Genomic DNA, 17,780 nt, shown 5'->3' with positions numbered 1-17,780 from the left:
CACATACTTAATCAAATGTAATGATTAGAAAATGAATTACTGAATTATGGAATAATGAATGTACTATTGAATATAATGTATTCTCCACTTAAAAGTGGGGTCATACATAACATTCAGTGATCTATCTCAAACCAAAAATGCATTAACTCATTCACTTAGAAAATGACATGTTGTTACTTGTTAGTGAAAGCTCAAATGCACAAGATGTAATTACCATTTGGGAAAGGCAAGAGTGGTTTTGAATTATATAGACAGTTCTATACTGCATGCAAATGTCTATGTGTTACTTTTTCAGAGTTAGATAAAATGCCAAACTCCAAATCTATTTAAGGGTATACAATGCATGTTGGAGAGGCACTATTTAGATTCATTAAAGTAAATGTAGCTATATATTTTTAGGTTTTTAAGTTTATTTTATTAAAACAGAGGGAATTGTTTTAAAGGAATATATTTAACATGTTTTCAACATCATTTTCATTAAAACATCAATCTGTCTACTCACTGAAGAGGGCATTAGAATGGGGAAAGTCTACGAATATGGAGAACAAATAGGAAGTTATGGAACTGATCCATATTTAACCATACTAATTAGCACCACTGTCTCCTCAATCATCAGTCTTATTGACATGACCCCTTAACTATCTCTTTAATGTGTTCACTTCTACCACATTAATCCAAGATAATTGGTATCTCGTTTGAACTATTAGAATAGTCCCTGACTTGTTCCTCAACTTCCAATCTTGCCACTCACTAATGCATTCCTTGTACTTGCAGACAAAGGAATCTTTTTTGAACAAATGTGGTTAGATCAATTCCTTATTTTCGTCTTTCAGTGATTTACCTTCCTATCCTTAACATAGCCTATCAGAACATGCAGCCTATTTTTAAATTTAAATAATACCTTTAAAATTTTAAAGAGACTCCCATATAAAGAGGATAATTAAGTGGTTGTACCTACTGAGTAACTGTCCATAATCATGGCATACTCATGAATCCATTTCCTCCTTCATCAATATTATATTATTCTAAATCCATTTTATAACTCTAGGGTCTATTATAAAATGAAAAGGAATGGTAAATAATGAAAGCACATACAAAGTAGATAATTTAGTTTTGTAATGGGTAAGAAAACAAATTTTAAACATTGTAAGGATTCAGTAATCAAATATGGAGAGTGTTGCTCATATGCATGAAAATATCTGATAAAAAACAAAACTCCTTCATAAGGCAAAGATATGAATAAGTTTTAATTAATAAATGCTTCTCCTATCAAACACTGAAGTTACCTCATGTCTCCAAATCCACAACTATATTTGAATGCAAATTGTTTTCACTACTTTTAAACAGGTAAAGAATAAATGTTTTTTTTTAAACTAACCAGACTCTTGGTGTACATAGACATTCTCTTAAAAGTAAATAACCCCCAAAGTTTAGAAAATAAATGGACCTCAACATATAAGTACTTCATTGTCTCCTTAAACATTTTAAAATTGCAAAATTGATGAGAGCTTCTGGTTATTTTATTTTGAAGAATATTTCACTTTTATTAGTGAAATCAATGAAAAATACCTAAGTTTTAGAAATATCTAGTCCATAATTTGTTTATAAGTTATAGTTTATTCCAATTATGATCAGTGTACTTTATAAACTTTATAGATTTCCTTTATTTATGTCACTAAAGTGTTTATTTTTCCTTCACTCATACATAATGTTTTTCATTGTATTTGAAAGTATCATTCTGTTAGCACTGAGAAGCTATCCAATAGACTCTTTGCCATAATTTTGCCCATTATTGTTAATGTAAAGAGAATTCATAATATTCTCACATTAGTATTCTAAAACAAAAGACTTGGGGATTAAAAAAAATTACTACATTAGCATAGATATCCATATAAATTTCTTTTACTTCTGAAATAATATATTTATTATCTCATTATTATTTATAAGCAACAATATATCACTCCTTTAATATTCAAAGCAATACAGATTGCATTTCATTTTACACTCTAAGGATTCATAAAGGACTGAAAAATTAAGTAGCTTGCTTCATTCACATTTTAAATCTACAGAAATAAAATAAGAATAAAATAATTTTACTTTATTTATACTAACAGATTGCATAAACTATTTAAATCTACGTTAGTAGTAGCATGCATTCAAAGAAAGAAGTGAACATGTGAAAAATTACCCAGTAAATTATTTCCTATTTAAGCTACGTATGATATTAGCTTAAAATACAAAGTTTTTGACATTACGTTTTATAATTTTATATTTATTTACCTTGATATAATCACAGATACATAGATCATACACGTAACAATGTGGAATTAAGCCCTATTTATTTTTCAGCAAGTCTTGATTCTTCTGGAAAATTTCTGCACATGCCTCAGCAGGCATTACCCCAAGCTTGGATTTTTGGGAACACTTACGGTCTTGAAGTGCAGATTTGGAAGCATGGCCTACTTGTGCTTTATGTGAGACTATAAAAGCTCCAATTTTTAATTATTATTAAATAAATATTTATCATAAATATTTAATCTTATAGTATTATATCTAAATTTTCTACATTATAGTAATTTTCCAAAGAAAGATAATAATTATAGGTGGGGAAAATGGTTAATCAGATAAAAATGAAAGGATGCTATGAGAGCATCCTTGCCCAAACTTGGCAAAATAATTGATTAGCCATAACCATAGTACAACATCTATAGGAGAGGTATGCAGCCATCAAAGTAGTGTTTACCAATGAGGCTTCATCCCAGACAGAATAAGTCATAATTTATCTGGATACAGCACAGGATACATTTCTAACAATCCCCTTTGGTACCTATCATGTATCCAGCTGAATTCTGATCCAGGATAAGTATTTGAGAAGCTAAATACACAAACCCTAAAATCAAAACAAAAAGACACTTTCTACAAATTATGGGATATTTTTAATTGTGTTATCCAAACTCTTCATGAAAGAAGGAATGGCTTCTCTGTCAAATCCTTAACCCTTCAAAAGAAGACCATGACATTGAAATTAACCTAATAGAAAAAGCAGTCCCTACCACACACACACACACACACACACACACACACACACACACACACACTCACACACACAAAGAATACATCATTATGCCTTATTATACACAGGATATTGGCTAATATAATAAGACCTTACATCCAGGAATGATACCTTGCATATTTCATAAACTGAAAGTCTTGTCTATAACATGTAAGTTTAAGGGATAGTTAATAAATTATAATTTTTGAAACAAATACCTATGAAAGTACCTACTGGTGTTAGGAATAATTATGAAAGAATCTTTGGAAATATATGTGTGAAATAGATTGAAAATAAGTAACTGACATTGATTCCTTAACATATTTGAGTCTGTTACGTACCAAATTATCAAATAAATAACTTTTTCTAGGTAAATCGTGGTTTTGGATTAGATTGCATAATAAAAATAATGGATTATTCTCAGATTTGGAAAAGATTGTGAATATTATGTATTTAAGTATTCTTCTTAGGGTAGGAAAACAGCTAACATTTATGCTATTTATGTATAATTTATAACCTCTGATTTCCCCTACTTGTCTAAAATTTATTTGAGAAAGCTTATACTAAAAGATTAATACAAAATAGTCATGGCAGGGGGTCTGGGCAAGATGGTGGAAGAGTAAGACGTGGAGATCACCTTCCTTCCCACAGATACATCAGAAATACATCTACACGTGGAACTGCTCCTACAGAACACCCACTGAATGCTGAAAGAAGACGTCCAAACCTCCCAAAAGGCAAGAAATTCCCCAGGCACTTGGGTAGGGCAAAAGAAAAAAGAAATAACAGGACAAAAGCATAGGGACGGGACCTGCACCAGTGGGAGGGAGCAGTGAAGGAGGAAAGGTTTCCACACACTAGGAAGCCCCTTCAAGGGTGGAGACTGTGGGTGACAGAGGGGGGAAGCTTCGGAGCCACGGAGGAAAGCACAGCCACAGGGGTGCGGAAGGCAAAGTGGAGAGACTCCTGCACAGAGGATCGGTGCCGACCAGCACTCACCAGCCTGAGAGGCTTGTCTGCTCACCCGCCGGGGCAGGCGGGGCTGGGAGCTGAGGCTCGGGCTTTGGTTGGATCACAGGGAGAGGACTGGGGTTGGCGGCGTGAACACAGCCTGAAGGGGCTAGTGCACCACAGCTAGCCGGGAGGGTGTCTGGGAAAAGGTCTGGAGCTGCCGAATAGACAAGAGACTTTTTCTTGCCTCTTTGTTTCCTGGTGCGTGAGGAGAGGGGATTCAGAGCGCCACCTAAATGAGCTCCAGAGACGGGCGCGAGCCACGGCTATCAGCACAGACACCAGAGACGGGCATGAGATGCTAAGGCTGCTGCTGCCACCACCAAGAAGCCTGTGTGCAAGCCCAGATCACTCTCCACACCGCCCCTCCCGTGAGCCTGTGCAGCCCGCCACTGCCAGGGCCCCGAGATCCAGGGACAACTTCCCCGGGAGAACGCACGGCGGGCTTCAGGCTGCTGCAATGTCATGCCGGCCTCTGCTGCCGCAGGCTCGCCCGGCATCCATACCCCTCCCTACCCCCGGCCTGAGTGAGCCAGAGTGCCCGAAGCAGCTGCTCCTTTAACGCAGTCCTGTGAGAGCGAAGAACAGATGCCCTCAGGGGACCTACATGCAGAGGCAGGTCCAAATCCAAAGCTGATCCCCAGGAGCTGTGCGAACAGAGAAGAGAAGGGGAAATCTCTCCCAGCAGCCTCAGAAGCAGCGGATTAAAACTCCACAAATAACTTGATGTGATGCATCTGTTGAATACCTGAATAGACAACGAATCATCCCAAATTCAGGAGGTGGACTTTGGGAGGAGGATATATTAATTTTTCCCCTTTTTCTCTTTTTGTGAGTGTATATGTGTATGCTTCTGGGTGAGATTTTGTCTGTATAGCTTTGCTTTCACCATTTGTCCTTGGGTTCTGTCTGTCCTTTTTTTTTTTTTTAATTAAAAAATTATTTTTCTTAATAATTTTTTTCTTAATAATTTTTCCTTATTTATTATTTAAAAAAAAATTACAAATTTTTTCTTAATTTTTTAATTTTTTATTTTAAAAAATTAAAAACATATTTTATCTTAATAAATTTTTCTTAATAAGTTTTATCTTATTTTTTATTTTAAAAAATTAAAAATATTTTTTCTTATAAAATTTTTTCTTAATATTTTTTTCTTATTTTTTATTATAAAAATAATAAATTTATTTTAAAAAAATTAAAAAAAATTCTTAATATTTTTTTCTTAATAATTTTTTCTTATTATTTATTATAATAGCTTTATTTTATTGTATTTTATTTTATCCTCTTTCTTTCTTTCTTTCTATTTTTTCTCCCTTTTATTCTGAGCCATGTGGACGAAAGGCTCTTGGTGCTCCAGCCAGGCATCAGGGCTGTTGCTCTGAGGTGAGAGAGTCAACTTCAGGACACTGGTCCACAAGAGACCTCCCATGTCCAAGTAATACCAAATGGCAAAAATCTCTCAGAGATCTCCATCTCAACATCAAGACCCAGCTTCACTCAACGACCAGCAAGCTACAGTGCTGGACACCCTATGCCAAACAACTAGTAAGACAGGGACACAACCCCATCCATTAGCAGAGAGGCTGCTTAAAATCATAATAAGGCCACAGACACCCCAAAATACAACACCAGACGTGGACGTGCCCACCAGAAAGACAAGATCCAGCCTCATCCACCAGAACTCAGGCACTAGTCCCCTTCACCAGGAAGCCTACACAACCCACTGAACCAACCTTACCCACTGGGGACAGATACCAAAAACAACGGGAACTACGAACCTGCAGCCTGTGAAAAGGAGACCCCAAAAACAGTAAGATAAGCAAAATGAGACGACAGAAAAACACACAGCAGATGAAGGAGCAGGGTCAAAACACACTGGACTTAACAAATGAAGAGGAAATAGGTAGTCTACCTGAAAAAGAATTCAGAATGATAGTAAGGATGATCCAAAATCTGGGAAATAGAATAGACAAAATGCAAGAAACATTTAACAAGGACGTAGAAGAACTAAAGAGGAACCAAGCAATGATGAAAAACACAATAAATGAAATTTAAAATACTCTAGAAGGGATCAATAGCAGAGTAACTGAGGCAGAAGAACGGGTAAATGACCTGGAAGATAAAATAGTGAAAATAACTACTGCAGAGCAGAATAAAGTAAAAAGAATGAAAAGAACTGAGGACAGTCTCAGAGACCTCTGGGACAACATGAAACGCAGCAACATTCGAATTATAGGGGTCCCAGAAGAAGAAAAGAAAAAGAAAGGGACTGAGAAAATATTTGAAGAGATTATAGTTGAAAACTACCCTAATATGGGAAAGGAAATAGTTAATCAAGTCCTGGAAGCACAGACAGTCCCGTACAGGATAAATCCAAGGAGAAACACGCCAAGACACATATTAATCAAACTATCAGAAATTAAATATAAAGAAAACATATTAAAAGCAGCAAGGGAAAAACAACAAATAACACACAAGGTTAACAGCTGATCTTTCAGCAGAAACTCTGCAAGCCAGAAGGGAGTGGCAGGATATACTTAAAGTGATGAAGGAGAAAAACCTACAACCAAGATTACTCTACCCAGCAAGGATCTCATTCAGATTTGATGGAGAAATTAAAACCTTTATAGGCAAGCAAAAGCTGAGAGAGTTCAGCACCACCAAACCAGCTTTACAACAAATGCTAAAGGAACTTCTCTAGGCAAAAAACACAAGAGAAGGAAAACACTTACAATAACAAACCCAAAACATTTAAGAAAACGGGAATAGGAACATACATATCAATAATTACCTTAAATGTAAATGGATTAAATGCTCCCACCAAAAGACACAGACTGGCTGAATGGATACAGAAACAAGACCCATATATATGCTGTCTACAAGAGATGACTTCAGACCTAGGGACACATACAGACTGAAAGTGAGGGGGTGGAAAAAGTGAAAGTGAGGGGATATTCCATGCAAATGGAAATCAAAAGAAAGCTGGAGTAGCAATTCTCATATCAGACAAAATAGACTTTAAAATAAAGACTATTACAAGAGACAAAGAAGGACACTATATAATGATCAAGGGATCTGTCCAAGCAGAAGGAATAACAATTGTAAATATTTATGCGCCCAACACAGGAACACCTCAATACATAAGGCAAATACTAACAGCCATAAAAGGGGAAATCGACAGTAACACAATCATAATAGGGGAATTTAACACCCCACTTTCACCAATGGACAGATCATCTAAAATGAAAATAAATAAGGAAACACAAGCTTTAAATGATACATTAAACAAGATAGACTTAATTGATATTTATAGGACATTCCACCCAAAAGCAACAGAATACACATCTTTTTCAAGTGCTCATGGAACATTCTCCAGGACAGATCATATCTTGGGTCACAAATGAAGCCTTGGTAAATTTACAAAAATTAAAATCATATCAAGTATATTTTCCAACCACAATGCTATGAAACTAGATATCAATTACAGGAAAAGATCTGTAAAAAATACAAACACATGGAGACTACACAATACACTACTTAATAACGAAGTGATCACTGAAGAAATCAAAGGGGAAATCAAAAAATACCTAGAAACAAGTGACAATGGAGACACGAGAAACAAATGACAATGGAGACACGATGACCAAAATCCTATGGGATGCAGCAAAACCAGTTCTAAGAGGGAAGTCTATAGCAATACAAGCCTACCTCAAGAAACAGGAAACATCTCGAATTAACAACCTAACCTTGCACCTAAAGCAATTAGAGAAAGAAGAACAAAAAACACCCAAAGCTAGCAGAAGGAAAGAAATCATAAAGATCAGATCACAAATCAATGAAAAATAAATGAAGGAAACAATAGCAAAGATCAATAAAACTAAAAGCTGGTTCTTCGAGAAGATAAACAAAATTGATAAACCATTAGCCAGACATATCAAGAAACAAAGGGAGAAGACTCAAATTAATAGAATTAGAAATGAAAAATGAGAAGTAACGACTGACACTGCAGAAGTACAAACGAGCATGAGCGATTACTACAAGCAACTCTATGCCAATAAAATGGACAACCTGGAAGAAATGGACAAATTCTTAGAAATACACAACCTGCCGAGACTGAACCAGGAAGAAATAGAAAAGATGAACAGACCAAACACAAGCACTGAAATTTAAACTGTGATTAAAAATCTTCCAACAAACAAAAGCCCAGGACCAGATGGCTTCACAGGCAAATTCTATCAAACATTTAGAGAAGAGCTAACACCTATCCTTCTCAAACTCTTCCAAAATATTGCAGAGGGAGGAACACTCTCCAACTCATTCTACGAGGCCACCATCACCATGATACCAAAACCAGACAAAGATGTCACAAAGAAAGAAAACTACAGGACAATATCACTGATGAACATAGATGCAAAAATCCTCAACAAAATACTAGCAAACAGAATCCAACAGCACATTAAAAGGATCATACACCATGATCAAGTGGGGTTTATTCCAGGAATGCAAGGTTTCTTCAATATACACAAATCAATGAACGTGATACATCATATTAAAAAACTGAAGGAGAAAAACCATATGATCATCTCAATAGATGCAGAGAAGCTTTTGACAAAATTCAACACCCATTTATGATAAAAGCCCTGCACAAAGTAGGCATAGAGGGAACTTTCCTCAACATAATAAAGGCCATATATGACAAACCCACAGCCAAAATTGTCCTCAATGGTGAAAAACTGAAACCATTTCCACTAAGATCAGTAACAAGTAAAGGTTGCCCACTCTCACCACTATTATTGAACATAGTTTTGGAAGTGTTAGCCACAGCAATCAGAGAAGAAAAAGAAATCAAAGGAATCCAAATCAGAAAAGAAGAAGTAAAGCTGTCACTATTTGCAGATGACATGATACTATACATAGAGAATCCTAAAGATGCTACCAGAAAACTACTAGAACTAATCAATGAATTTGGTAAAGTAGCAGGATACAAAATTAATGCACAGAAATCTCTTGCATTCCTATAGACTAATGATGAAAAGTCTGAAAGTGAAATTAAGAAAACCCTCCCGTTTACCATTGCAACAAAAAGAATAAAATATCTAGGAATAAACCTACCTAAGGAGACAAAAGACCTGTATGCAAAAAATTATAAGACACTGATGAAATAAATTAAAGGTGATACAAATAGATGGAGAGATATACCATGTTCTTGGATTGGAAGAATCCACATTGTGATAATGACTCTACTACCCAAAGCAATCCACAGATTCAATGCAATCCCTATCAAACTACCACTGTCATTTTTCACAGAATTAGAACAAAAATTTTCACAATTTGTATGGAAACACAAAAGACCCCGAATAGCAAAAGAAATCTTGAGAACGAAAAATGGAGCTGGAGGAATCAGGCTCCCTGACTTCAGACTATACTACAAAGCTACAGTAATCAAGACAGTTTGGTACTGGTACAAAAACAGAAACATAGATCAATGGAACAGGATAGAAAGCCCAGAGATAAACCCACACACATATGGTCACCTATCTTTGATAAAGGAAGCAAGCATATACAGTGGAGAAAAGACAGCCTCTTCAATAAGTAGTGCTGGGAAAACTGGACAGGTACATGTAAAAGTATGAAATTAGAACACTCCTTAACACCATACACAAAAATAATGTCAAAATGGATTAAATACCTAAATATAAGGCCAGGCACTATCAAACTCTTAGAGGAAAACATAGACAGAACACTCTATGACATAAATCACAGCAAGATCGTTTTTGACCCAACTCCTAGAGAAATGGAAATAAAAACACAAATAAACAAATGGGACCTAATGAAACTTAAAAGCTTTTGCACAGCAAAGGAAACCATAAACAAGACCAAAAGACAACCCTCAGAATGGGAGAAAATATTTGCAAATGAAGCAACTGACAAAGGATTAATCTCTAAGATTTACAAGCAGTTCAATAAGAAAAAAACAAACAACCCAATCCAAAAATGGGCAGAAGACCTAAATAGACATTTCTCCAAAGAAGATATACAGATTGCCAACAGACACATGAAAGAGTGCTCAACATCATTAATCACTAGAGAAATGCAAATCAAAACTACAATGAGATATCATCTCACAGTGGTCAGAATGGCCATCATCAGAAAATCTGCAAACAACAAATGCTGGAGAGGGTGTGGAGAAAAGGGAACACTCTTGCACTGTTGGTGGGAATGTAAACTGATACAGCCACTATGGAGAACAGTATGGAGGTTCCTTAAAAAACTAAAAATAGAACTACCGTACGACCCAGCAATCCCACTACTGGGCATATACCCTGAGAAAACCATAATTCAAAAAGAGTCATGTACCAAAATGTTCATTGCAGCTCTATTTAAAATACCCAGGACATGGAAGCAACCTAAGTGTCCATCATCAGATGAATGGATAAAGAAGATGTGACACATATATACAATGGCATACTACTCAGCCATAAAAAGAAACGAAATGGAGGTATTTGTAGTGAGGTGGATGCAGTTAGAGTCTGTCATACAGAGTGAAGTAAGTCAGAAAGAGAAAAGCAAATACAGTATGTTAACACATATATATGGAATCTAAGGGAAAAAAAAAAAAAAAGGTCATGAAGAACCTAGTGGTAAGATGGGAATAAAGACACAGACCTACTAGAGAATGGACTTGAGGATATGGGGAGGGGGAAGGGTAAGGTTTGACAGGGTGAGAGAGTGGCATGGACATATATACACCACCAAATGTAAAATAGATAGCTAGTGGGAAGCAGCTGCATAGCACAGGGAGATCAGCTGGGTGCTTTGTGACCACCTAGACGGGTGGGATAGGGAGGCTGGGAGGGAGAGAGGGAGACGCAAGAGGGAAGAGATATGGGAACATGTGTATATGTATAGCTGATTCACTTTGTTATAAAGCAGAAACTAACACACCATTGTAAAGCAATTATACTCCAGTTAAGATGTTAAAAAAAATAGTCATGGCAAAGGATAGGAGGTAATCACAGAAGCAAAGATCTGAAGATAAGGAGAAGTGTGGGAAAGTTATAAAAGCACAGAACCTGACTTAGGACAGTTATCGACACTGGAAACAAAACATCTCACACTCAACTTCCTGGAACTAAATCAAACTGGGATTATGTGGGTGTTATATCATGCTCATTATTTAGAAAGAAGTAGAACATCATTTTATCTGGAGAGAGAGAAGTTAGTTGCTAGAAATTTCTATAGCATAGCATGTAGAATTTTCAAAGTCAGTTTTTAAAAAGATTTTTAAATCTCTTTATAAAATTTTAGTTTATATTTATAACATTCTATTAATGGTCAGATTTATTTCTTATAAAACTTTAAAAAACTGAATCAAATTGATAACTTTATTACAGTTCTGGCTTCAGGATTTATAATCACTTACCTTATTCTTAATATTACAAATATTTTAACAGTCTAAAAAGTTTAACAATTAAAAAATGTGAAGGCCAATAATATCTCCAAGTAAACCTGTTGATCATTATTCAGACTGTCATCACCCTGCTCATCCTGCCCTGACTCCATAAGCTGTGTGTCAGCATCAGCTCTTAAAGAAGGCAACCAGATTCTACTCAAAAATCCAGATAGAGTCTCTAGTCAACCTTTGAACATTCTTCCTGCATTTTATAATCCCCCACGTGATTTGTTCCACTTCCTAGAGTACCTTGCTGTTTAGATATTTGTACATGACTCAGCTCTACAAGGTAGGTGTCCCAATGAGACCTGGATTCAGAAGTCAGTAACCTGAGGAGGAAAATGAATGAGATGGATGCAATCTCCAAGCAAGCACCAGGCAGACGTGTGTTTCTATAATTTGCAACAAGCACTGACAGAACTCGTGGCATGCAGGCCTGATTATTTATTACAGGTTTGGTGTTCTTTGAGTTTCTCCTAGATCAGCCAGCAGACTTCTGGCCTTCATGAGACTATGTGCTATACCTTATTATTGTTTAATAAAATCTCCTTTCCTGCATCCAAGCTTCCTGATGGGCATATGTTCCTATCAGATTACAATACAATGATTACCAGCCATGATCAGAATGCTCTGCCAAAACTAAATTCTCCCCCCACCCCCGTGGCCTCCCAGGTAGCACAGTGGTTAAGAATCTGCCCACCAATGCAGGGGACACAGGTTCGATCCGTGGTCTGGGAAGATCCCACATGCCGCGGAGCAACTAAGCCCGTGAGCCACAACTACTGAGCCCTCATGCCTAGAGCCCGTGCTCCGCAACAAGAGAAGCCACTGCAATGAGAAGCCCGTGCACTGCAACGAAGAGTAGCCCCTGCTCGCTGCAACTAGAGAAAGCCCGTGCACAGCAATGAAAACCCAACGCAGCCAAAAATAAATAAATAAATAAATAAATAAATAAATAAATAAATAAATAAATAAATATTTAAAAAAAAAATAAATAAAATAAAACTAAATCCCCCAGCTTAAGTGCAAGTGTTTATGTTGGGCTGCATAAGCCTCAATCTAACGTATATGCTGGAGATTTGGGCAGCTCACATCAATATGCAACATTTATTTATCCATAAAATTAGTTCTTCTTGTATAGTTATACTCTTTCATGTCAAGATGGTTTGGATACTGACTCCACTTTTTTATCAATGAAGGTTAATTTCAGGTTTGTTCAATATGACATGAAGGCACAATATATTAATGTATTCTCCTCACAAGTTCATACTCACTGCAGCTCTCCAGACTTGTCAGCCTCCTTAATGCTTACAATTAATATCTTTATATATCTAAATCTATGTCTATACCTCTCCCATTGGTTTTGTTTCTCTGGGGAATCCTACTGCATTTTGGTACTGAAAGTGGTTCTAGAGGAACAGAATTTTAAAGATGAATTTTTAAAAATTTGCTCTGGGGTATCTGAAATTGTATCTCTAATCTCTCTAAGATTTAAAGATGTCGATGACTTTATTTTCAGTAGTAAAGAGAGCACAGAGAGTCCATGATGGGATCTGGCACCGAAGATAAGCAAACTATCACTTGGATATTCCTAATCAATCATGTATAAGAAGCACGGATATGGGGGTCTGTGTATACAGTACTTCCAAACATTTTGCTCAAATTAATGAATATCATGAGATTGACTGGTTGCTCCTAATTGTTGCTGGACAAAGTGGGGAAAGAAGAGGATGAGATTCAGGATTCAGATTCTCAGATCAAGTGCTACATAAATGACCTGAAAACATCTACATGTGCGCTGAAGGAGACCCTTTTGTCCTGTTGCCACAGGGTTAAGACTGCTGAAAATCAAATACAGAATCTCGTCCTGCGACCAGCAGAATTACAGTACAAGTTGAACTCCCAGTGTGAACATGAAGGCGATGATGGGAAGGAATGGGATGCTGAAAGGGGGATGAGGATGTGTGGGAAGACCCTGATGAAGCTGGGAACACAGAGTCCCTAAATCCTAATGACTCTTCTTTCCCAGGGGAAGAGATTTCTCCACGCTTTGTAGGAGAGTCTTCTTTTCCCTCAGTGTGGGGACTCTCCACTTCTTCTGAGGGAATTAGCTCTGCATTGTCTGAGGAAATAGTAATGGTTTTCTGAGAGAGTTGTCACCAATGACAATGCTGATTCTTCTCAGAACCCACCCCCCCAACCCCTCTTCACTTCTGGGCCTATAACTAGACTCTAGTCGCAGCAGGCCCTAAAGGTGAGGTGGCAAGGGTGACCTACTATACTCCAAAAGAAGTACTTGAGTTTTCTAATTTACACAGACAGAAATCCGGGGAATATACGTGGGAGGGACGTTGAGGTTGTGGGATAATGGCAGAAGAAATATTACATGGGATCAGGCCAAATTTATTGATATGGGCTCACTAGGCAGAAATTCTGCATTTCATGTTACAGCTGGGGAGTTAGAAAGGGCTCCAACAGTGTGTTTGGCTGTCTGCTGGAACATGGACCCCAAAACAGGGGCCCACAGTAAGTGAGTTGGAAGTGCCTCACCTGCCTTGGTTTAATGTAGAAGGAAGTATTTGAAGGCTTAGGGAGATTGGGATGTGAAAGAGGATTTGTCATTTAAGACTTGCTTATTTACCATGGGAGGGTCCAGAGGACACACCTTTGCCATGATTGTGAGAAGTAAATTTGTGATGGGGTTCCTGGCATCCTTGAAGACCTTCTCTGCAAGCTAGACCTAAGTGGGGGAATTGTAGTTACTAAAGTGAGAAATCTAAATGCAATGAAAGTAATTAGATTTCAGGGTGACAAGGGTCAAGTGGTGAAAATTAATCACCAAAGGCAAGGTGGTCATGATTGCCATGATGGCAAGAAGTCAAAGCAGCAATCAGAATAGTCTGATTCCCACAGACCTATGGCACTGGCTAGTTGAACATGGTGTTCCTGGAAGTGAAATAGAGGGGAAGCCTAATAGATTCTTGCTTGATCTGTATAAACAAAATGTTCTAGGTCAAGTGGACAAAAGTCTAAGTGTCCTATTTAGCATTTGGTAAATCATGGTTGTAACTGGGACCTATAGAGCTTACGAGACATGGTCCCTGCTTACCTCAAGATTTTTGTTCTTGAGGCTCTCTCTGCCTAAAAGTTTCTTCCTCTTACTCTTCACATAGTTACCTCCATCACTGTTTCTAGATCTCTGCTTACCTGTCGCTCCTTAGAGTTCTCCCTTATCAATTAATCTAAATAGCTCCCACCCACCCCGTCACTCTCCTCCTGCCACTGTACTGTTTTCCTTCACAGCACACAGTGACACAGGCATTATACTAGACCTTCCTTTGATTTTTGTTTCTTGTAGTCTCCCCCAGTAAAAGTTTAGCTCCCTGAAGGCAGATTCTCTCTTTATCTGTGATTCCCCTAATCACTTTCCCCAACACACTACCATGTCTGAAAAATAGTATGCATAATAATCGATTATCTACTAATAATTATCTATTGGATGAGTGAGTGAATAAATGAATGAATAATTTAAGTACTCATCAATAACGTTTTAATTGGTTCCTGTATCAATGTTAAAATCAAAATAAATTCTTTTTTTAAATGCAGAAATAATTTACATTTCTCCATTTATGTGACATTTTGATTATTTACAATTTAGCATAGATTTTATAAAAAGAGAATGTTTATTCTCTTACTAATATGAATTCAATTTTATGATTTTGATGTTCAATAACCTGAGGAGTAGAGAAGGGTTCTTCAGACCATCTCATTTTCTTAGATGGAAAGCTCTAAAACAATGATTATCTGAGGCAAAGAGGCTTTCCTAGAGAATTTTTTTTTAATTTTATTTAATTTTTATTTTATATTGGATTATACTTGATTTACAATGTTGTGTTAGTTTCAGGTACACAGCAAAGTGATTCACTTATACATACCCATGTATCTGTTCTTTTTCAGATCCTAGAGCATTTTCAATATGATTTGGAAATAGACCCAGAAGAGTGACTAATCACTTTTCTGTGGAATCCTTCATTAATATCACTTAATAAAGTACTGAGTAAACCTGATTTGGGTCCATTTCTGCTGTTCTTAGAGCATCACATTTTATACAGACTTAAGTCTGATCTTCCTACCAATTATACAGCCAGCCTCTAGGGAATGGTAGTAACTTCCCAGTAGTTAGTTCCTCTTCAAATCCACAAATATCCCATCAATCACCAAAATGTCTTTCAATCAGCCCCTCCCTCTGTCCTACTACCCACACCTCTGTGCAGCTACGGTTGAAAGCTCTCATTAGGAAACCTGTTTGTGCTCAAAAACAGATATGTGTACATAGCAGACACGTTGGGGGCATTATAACTCCACTTTTTATGAAGAACTTATATTTTATATATATATTAAGTAAATAGAACTTCAGGAAATTAATGATACTGAAGGTGCCTCTTTGGGGCAAACTGATATTCCAAAACAGAATGCTAGTTTCAAGCTATTCTAAAAAAAATCCTATCCAATTTATATGATAAATATCTATAATGGCATGCTTTTCCTATGCATTTATTTCTGATTAAGTTTGTAAGTTATTTTGCATAATTTCATTAATAGGTTTATTATTTATTCTTAAAATTAGATATTTGGGAGATGTAATATTTATATACCTGTGTTATGAAATATAATCTCTTGTGTTATTTTTAAATATTTTGCAGTATTTGATTAATACAAGTTGTTTTATATTAAAAAAATACTACAGCAAAGCTTGGGAAATTTGGAATGATATTTACACCATCTTTTTACATTAAAAAAATTGAATAACATTATTTAAATGTTTCTTTAATATTTTGAGTAAATTTATTTGATATTCAACCACTCTCATTAGAATTAGTATCTTTAAGCAAAAGTAGGAAAATTTAAGATAAATGTTAACATTCAACAGAATATTTCAGATGCATTTTTATTATAATTAGCAGCAAGATAACTTCCTTTTCTAACTCACCATGTGTGTAGTTCTACTTGTGAAATAATTAAAGTCTTTGCCTAGTCACTGGAGGTTAGACTTGGAAATAAAGTTGTAAAAGTTGGAAATAGTGTCCTGAGCATGTGCATTATGTTATTTTCTTGTATTTCAGAAAGATCAATCTCAGTATAATTCTATGACTACTTGCTGCTGAATATTTTTTTTAAGATCACATAAATGTACATTTGAAAGGATAATCATTCTTGCTACGGTAGTATTTTATTTAAAATCTCAACTGAGAGAGAACCTGGTCCTCATGATTCATGTATAGTATCAGAGAGAACATAATATACTCTCCCAGGCACCCTATCGTAGAGAGAATCTGTGGATTGAGAGCAAATGGCACTGGGCAGTGTCTTCCTTTGAATGCCTACAGCAGGGAAACTGAGAGAAATCCAGTCATAGGTAAATAATACTGTTTGGTTGGTCCTATAATTTAGTATTTCTAATATCATGGTATTCATGGTATTCAGGTAACTTAAAAAATACTTAAACTACATGTCTATGTAGAATTTTCCAATAAGTTATTTTATCAACAGCAAAATGAAATAAAGTTAAGTAAAATTAAACGCATCAAATTGAATAATCATTTTGATATGTCTAAAGGAAGAAAAAAAATCTTATTTTTTCAATAAAACAAAAATAAGTTATATATATTACATGTGATCAAATTTATAAGTATTTCTATGTGTAACTTTAACATTTTATTTTGATCAATTGATTAGAAAATGGGAAACTTTGTATCAGGAATTACAGTTAATCTTCATTTTATAAACATCCTGTAATTTCTGGGGCTGAATGAGATAATGCAATTTACTCATTGTTGGCCTTATTTGTACAGCTAAATGGCTTGGAATGGAGACTTTCTCAAACTATTGCATTTCTCAGAGTTTTCATGAAGTTAGCTTATTTTCTCAAAATGTCATTCATTTTACAAATAAGGTGTGTTTAAACTCAGCGGTGTGTTATTTGGCATTGTCCACATTTTGACCTCTTAATACTGATACTTTTCGTCTCTTACAACTTTTAAAATTTGAGCTACTCAAGAAAATGAAGTAGCCTGCTATGAATCCCTGCTATTCTTTATAGAAAATTCTGAGCTTATACAATTACGTCTTAGGTATACTACGATATTTAATAGCTGCCTACAAGTGACAGAATGAAGAAAAATCAGTAAAATGATAAGAACTTTCTCTAAGAAATGATGTATAAACTGAATTTCAAAATATAAATTATTTTAGAAAAGCTGAGAA

The 17,780-nt window shown here is 35.9% G+C and overlaps 1 protein-coding gene across 2 annotated transcripts in view; it reads right to left on the bottom strand.

Annotated features, from left to right (window-relative positions):
- Positions 1-17,780, bottom strand: part of EYS (eyes shut homolog) — a 1,775,980-nt gene that overhangs the window by 1,582,608 nt on the left and 175,592 nt on the right. The window lies entirely within an intron of this gene.

The sequence above is a fragment of the Balaenoptera acutorostrata genome, chromosome 14, assembly GCF_949987535.1.
Source record: "Balaenoptera acutorostrata chromosome 14, mBalAcu1.1, whole genome shotgun sequence".
In the NCBI taxonomy this organism is placed as follows: Eukaryota; Metazoa; Chordata; class Mammalia; order Artiodactyla; family Balaenopteridae; genus Balaenoptera; species Balaenoptera acutorostrata.
This window is presented reverse-complemented; position numbering and strand designations above follow the sequence as displayed.